This window comes from Mobula hypostoma, chromosome 25 (assembly GCF_963921235.1).
Source record: "Mobula hypostoma chromosome 25, sMobHyp1.1, whole genome shotgun sequence".
In the NCBI taxonomy this organism is placed as follows: domain Eukaryota; kingdom Metazoa; phylum Chordata; class Chondrichthyes; order Myliobatiformes; family Myliobatidae; genus Mobula; species Mobula hypostoma.
The window spans coordinates 29,211,704-29,218,643 of NC_086121.1; the positions used below are offsets into that span (position 1 = coordinate 29,211,704).

Consider the following 6,940-nt stretch of genomic DNA (forward strand, 5'->3'; position numbering starts at 1 on the left):
TTCTAATGACATTTGAAATATTTCTGTCAGAGCCCCTGCTATTTCCACACCAACTTCCCTCAAAGTCCTAGGGAATACCCTGTCAGGACCCGGAGACTTATCCACTTTCATATTGCTTAAAAGCGCTAGTACTTCCTCTTCTTTAATCATCAGTTTCCATAACTTCCCTACCTGTTTCCCTTATCTTACACAATTCAAAAGGAGAAGAAAGAATAAGTCAGAGTTACTAGTGTCAATTAAACTACTCAAACAGCGTTGTTGGAAATTGCATGATTTTGCAAAAGCAAATGATAAAATTCTTATACAAATGCAATATACTTCAAATGTTCAAAACCTGAAATCAGAACTGAATGTGCTGATTGTACTGTATCCACGGAGATGTGGTAGTGGCCTGGAGCTGCTGGCTGTGTTGAAGACCTATCGATTGTAACAACAGGACCTCAGTAAGATCTTAATCTCTTGTGGGCCTGCAGGCTGCCAGACTGATGGCTCCTGGACAAGTGGTGGGTGGATAAATCTGTGCAATAGAATGGAATCCAGTCCCAAAGACTAAAGGGATCAAGAACCATTAGGGATCATAACAAATTACTTTGCAAGATCAGATTCTCAGATAGGAGAAATATTCCAGAATATATTTTTTGAACATTGCTGATTTGGTCTCCTGGACAAATATTCTATAAGCCAAATGTCTGATAAGTAAACTACAATATCTATTGTCAAATTCCTTTTGCTTTCTAAAAAATGCTGATGAAATGGTCTCTGTAAAATGGGTTTGTATATTTTTATCTACCCTGGTTCCCCTTTTTCTGCAACATCCTGGCAAACCAACATACATCTCCAAAATTCCGACTGTACATAAAAGTTCAATTGACAAGATAAACTGCTGTACAAGTCTCTCTCAAGAAATACATGTTCTGTCACTTGCTTATTGATCCATCTTCTGCTCGTGTCAGTTATACAGGGTCAGGGAGTAATTTTTGCAATCTGTGGAGAATTCAAGCTCAAGTTTGTGGCCAAGATGCTTCCAGCCAGTCGAATGTGATCTTCCTCAGTTACAAATCATGCTGTTAATTTCAAAAAGTTATTATGTTGAATTTATATATTTCTAAGCACTCCACTATCGGTTTAACTTTGAAGTTATTGCTCAGCCTACCTCCGATTTTCAACAAGAATAATTTTCGGTTAACTTGACAGATATTATCCAATAAATTATTCTGAAGTCTCCATCTCTCCTTCAGTTGTCCATGGTTTCTGAGGTAAATTGTGCTATAAGCACTGTCCTAGAGTTATCATGTAATCCCCAGAGTAGCTTTTAGTGTTCCATTAAGCATCGTAACTTTCCTCAACCACCCAGCAATAGGGTGTTTGATCATTTGTTCAATGTTACACAGACTAAAGTCGATAGCAGTGGAAGGTGACAGAGACCTAAAAAAAAGAGGTAGAAAAGGAGAAATTAGAAGGACAGGGAATGGTGAGTAAATAAAGTAAATACTGGGGGAGAAATGGCAAGAGAAGAGATCCTGCAGCAGGAAAAGAGGTCATGACTTAAGGGTAGTTAGTTGGTTACTGTCTGCTATGCCACTGGCAATTAGGGCAACAATGAAAGTTTTCCTCATTGCTGTTTCCGTAACATTTTTTTTTGACCAGACAGGGTTGTTAGCCCCGAGCTAAACTCCCGAAGCTGGAGGAGAGGTGGACCACTCTTCGCCTGGCCTCTACCCTTTGACCTGTTTGGCATGGGTGACAAGGCCCTGACTCCAGCCAACATAACTCTCCGGGTCATTGAGGCACACAAGCCTCCAAACCCTACACAGGGCTGTGGTCCTCTTGGAGGATGATATGGCATTGCAAGGAGCAATTACACCACATGAGAGATCTCAGCAGAAGTCAAGATTACGGGGGCTTGGGACAGCATGAGGGGATGGGTGGATTGGATAATGGCAAGTCATGGAAAGAACATAATAATGTTATTTGAGTAGGCTGGAATGGGTTGAATAGCTCTCTTTTTTCTCTCCTCTTGGATCACCAGCAGAACGCTGAATTGCCATTTACTGGTTTCATTGGTAAGTCCAATCCCATTTAGCTGTTGGCTTCCTCAAGCACTGAGAATCCCATCCTTAAATATCAATATTATCTGAATATACACCTTCAGATGCTTCCCTTCTTAACATTGGATATACCCCAACACAGTGAAAATTCAGGATCTTTTATCTGCAGATTCAAAAGGGCAACAATCATTCCAGTGCCCAAGAAGAGCAGAGTGATCTGCCTCAACGTCTATTATGATGAAGTAGGTTGGCCATGGCCAACATCAAGTCCTGCCTAAGCACGGATTTGGACCCACTGCAGTTTGCCTATCCCACAGTAGGCCTACAGCAGATGCAACCTCAATGACTCTCCACACACCCTTGGATCACCCGAACAACAGTAATACCCACGTCAGGCTGCTGTTTATTGACTACAGCTCAGCTTTCCACACAATCACGCCCTTAGTTCTAATCAACAAACTCCAAACCCGAGGCCTCTGTACCTCCCTCTGCACTAGATCATTAATATCTTCATCGGGAGACTACAGCCAGCGCAGGTCGGAAAGAACATCTCCTCCTCACTGACAATTAACACCGGTAAACCTTAAGGGTGCGCGCTCAGACCACTGCTCTACACCCTCTCCACTCACGACTGTGTGGCTCAAACTCCATCTACGTATTTGCCGATGACACAACTGTTGGCGGAAATGCAGATGGAGATGAGGAGCATACAGGGTGTGAGATCAGCTGGCTGTGTGGTGTCACAACGACAACTTGCACACAGCTTCAGTAAGACCCAGGATTGGATTGTCGACTTCAAGAAGGGGATGTCGAGGCCACACACCCACCAGTCCTCATCGAGGGATCAGCAGTGGAAAGGGTGAGCAGTTTCAGGTTCCTAGATATCAACATCACTCTAGATCTATCCCAGGCCCAGCATATCGATGAAATTACAAAGAAGGCATGACAGTGGCTATATTTCATTAGGAGTTTGAGGAGATTTGGTTTGTCACCAAAGATTCCTGCACATTTCTACAGATGTAACATGCAGAGCATTCTAACTGGTCACATCACCATCTGTTATGGAGGGACCACTGCACAGAATCAGAAAAAGCTGCAGAAGGTTATAAACTCAGGCAGCTCCATGATGGGCACTAGCCTCCCCTGCATTGAGGACACCTTCAAAAGATGCTGCCTCAAAAAGGCAGAATCCATCATCGGAGACCCCCATCACCCAGGACATGCCCTCCTCTCATTGCTACCATCAAGGAGGATGTACAACAGCCTAAAGACACACACTCTACTTTTCAGAAACAGCTTCTTCCTCTCCATTGCCAGATTTTTCAATGGACACTGAATCTATGTACACTACCTGAATATTTTTGCTCTCTTTTTCACTACTCATTTAATTTTTTATATATTTCTTTTTGTAATTTATAGTTCTTTTATCATACCTCTGATGCAAAACAACAAATTTCATGGTATGTGCCAGTGATATTGAACCTGATTCTGAATAAGTCTGTCGTCAAAGTTCAAAGTCAATTTATAATCAAACTACATGTACAATACCATATACCACCTTGGGATTCATTCTCTTGCAGGCCTTTACAGAACAAAATACAATAGAAAGAGTGAGCAGTTTCAAGTTCCTGGGTGTCAAGATCTCTGAGGATCTAACCTAGTCCCAACATATTGATGCAGTTATAAAGAGGGCGAGACAGCGACTATACTTTATTAGGAGTTTGAAGCAATTTGGTACGTCAACAAATACACTCAAAAACTTCTATAGTTGTACCGTGGAGAGCATTCTGACAGGCTGCATCACTGTCTGGTATGGAGGGGCTACTGCACAGGACCGAAAGAAGCTGCAGAGGGTTGTAAATTTAGTCGGCTCCATCTTGGGCACTAGCCTACAAAGTACCCAGGACATCTTCAAGTAGCGGTGTCTCAGAAAGGCAGTGTCCATTATTAAGGACCTCCAGCACCCAGGGCATGTCGTTTTCTTACTGTTACCATCAGGTAGGATGTACAGAAGCCTGAAGGCACACACTCAGCAATTCAGGAACAGCTTCTTCCCCTCTGCCATCCAATTCCTAAATGGACATTGAACCCTTGGACAGAACCTCACTTTTTTAAAATATATAGTATTTCTGTTTTTTGCACAATTTTAAATCTATTCAATATATGCATACTGTATAAAGTACACTGAATAAGATGTATTTATTTATTTATTTATTTTCTATATTATGTATTGCATTGAACTGCTGTTGCTAAGTTAACAAATTTCACGCCTCATGCCGGTGATAATAAACCTGATTCTGATTCTGAGAATTTCAACCTGAACTATTGACTATCACTTTCCTCCTACAGTTGATGCTCAACCCACTAAGGTTATTGCTCAAGGATCGGAATTTAGTGGTTGTAAATTGCGACTGTAGACATACAGGTATCTCTGAGCATTTGATTAATTTTTCTGTCCTTAATCATTATATGACCGACCGGACCTTTATGTTGCTTCACTTGTTCTATTGTTTCAGTTTTATATAATGCTGAAACCTGTTAGTGAAGTTATGATTGTTCCTGGTCTATACAAAATCAGTGCTTTCTACAGGGTTTGCTAATTGGGACGGCATCACTGTGAAGCTGTTGTCCCCCTGTCACTCACAGAAAGCCAAACGATGCAATTAATGTCAAATTCTTATGCCGCAATGGTTTTGTGTTCAGCAGCTCTGTGCCTGACAGCTGCTTTCTGAGTTTTCCCTCATATCACGCTACGATATTTGGCAGCTCCAATCTGCACTCTTTAACTTGCAGAGTGTGCTACAGGCACTGATAATGTGAATTCTAAAATGCAGCTCCACTAGTTATAGGTTCAGGAAGTGTTATTACCCCTCAATCCTCAGGGGATAACTTCAGTCAATTTCACTTGCCTATCACTGAAATGATCCCCTAGACCATGGGCTCACTTTCAAGGACACTTCATCTCATATTCTCAATATTTATTATTATCTTTCTTTTTGTATGTGCACAGTTCGTCTTTTGTGCACTGGTGGTACGGTCTTTCATTGATTTTATTATGATTATTATTCTATTCTGGATTATTGAGTATGCCTGCAAGAAAATGAATCTCAGGTTTATATATGGTGATATATATGTACTTTGATAATAAATATGCTTGGACTTTGAACTTTAGAACCACCACCCACCAAGTTTACAATGGATTAAGGATTAATCTCCTAGACATAGTAGCAAGCAAGGGGAGGGAGGGAACGTCGACTCGGACCATGAGAGGCCTGCGTCAGGCATTTTCATGCCTTACAAGGCGCAGATTGGAAGTCTATGTGGGGCGCCGCTCCTCGTACAGACTAGAGCAATGTGTGATTAAGTGCCTTGCTCAAGGTCACAAGCACACTGCCACAGCTGAGGCTCGAACTAGCGACCTTGAGGTAACTAGACGAACGCCTTAACCACTTGGCCACGTGCCCAACACATAGTAGCAAGCAAACTGGGTAAAAATTATTGGATTTAGGTATATCTTTGAATTGTGCATCCAGTTTCATTACTTTGAATTAACCATGGCTCCAATGTTGCCTTTGTAGCACTAAAACTGCCTGCACCTACAGATATTAAACCCTGAAACCAAGTTCACCTTTGAAAGCAAAAAAACTGTTAAATGCAGGATGAAATTGACACACCTTCCACGGGGAGTTGCTTACAAACCTTCTTCAGTGTATGGTGAGAAATCAGTGGCCAACAATCCCTCTAATATTCTTTCATAGCTGCGCGGACCAACCATTATTCTGACCAAGAAATGTTTACACGGCCTGAAAACTGCATGGTATCTTAAATGAATATTTAGAATGAAAATTGAAAACCACATACTTTTGATTTTATTCATTAATCGAAGGGTATAATGAAATACAGTACAAAGAAGAAAATCTTTCAGGTTTCTAGTTGCATCCAAAGGCTACATTCGCGGGAGCATTTCAGTTACTGTGCAGCCGCGCACTCGCACAGCTTGGTAGGAATCGTGTCAGTGACCTAATAGGAACATCAAATATTAATGAACTGTCAACAATGTAAAACTTGCTGAAAATGTTACGAGGTGTGAAATTTTACTGGTTACCTCTTTGCAACCTTTCTGTCCCTAAGCCATTGAGAATGCCATCACACGCTAAATCCTTGGGAGTCTATACAACGAGATTTGCCAATCTTAATTGGTCATCAATTCAATTTCTTAGAAACTGGATTATTAGGCACCCTCATTTCTTAAATAAATCAGTCAAAAATTAAGTCAAAGTACACACTACACTTGATCTTAGCCAAAAGGCCGAGAAACAATAAGTAGGTCACGCTAGTGATCATTTCCAGGTGAAATTGCATCATACTTCCTCGCTCTGTATGTTTTTTCGAGTTAATACCTGATATACTTATGGTGTTAGGTGCCCACTTAATGACATCGTTACTTCTCCCCTTCCCAATACCCACTGGAACTTCTAAGTAAAGTCTCCAACTATCATAGAATAGTCATGGATTAACCACGAGAACACTTATCATTGCTATTTATTGACATTAAGAGGCCCGATTAGGTAGTTTGAAAACTTACTGCTAGTTACTCTTGCGTTTTTCAAAGCCCAGTCAGTGTGTTACCATTTACAGTGGTACTGGAGCGTTCAGTTGCTGGGATATTAATCCCAGGTTGCCTCAGAGGTAACACTGATAACCGTATTCCATTATTAGAGGTGCCTTTATGGCAATCACAGGCCAACTAGACTGTGTATGGGATTATTGGATAGGAGACAAAACATGCCCATAGGTCAAGAGCCAACTCCCAGAATGTCTTCAGAGACATCCTACACAGACATCTCTGATCAGGAACATATTCACAGATTTTTACAAGCCTGCCACGTAGA

The 6,940-nt window shown here is 41.3% G+C and overlaps 1 pseudogene; it reads right to left on the bottom strand.

The window, feature by feature from the left end:
• Positions 1-6,228: 6,228 nt before the first annotated feature.
• On the bottom strand, positions 6,229-6,369 carry LOC134338029 (U2 spliceosomal RNA; annotated as a pseudogene).
• Positions 6,370-6,940: the final 571 nt, after the last annotated feature.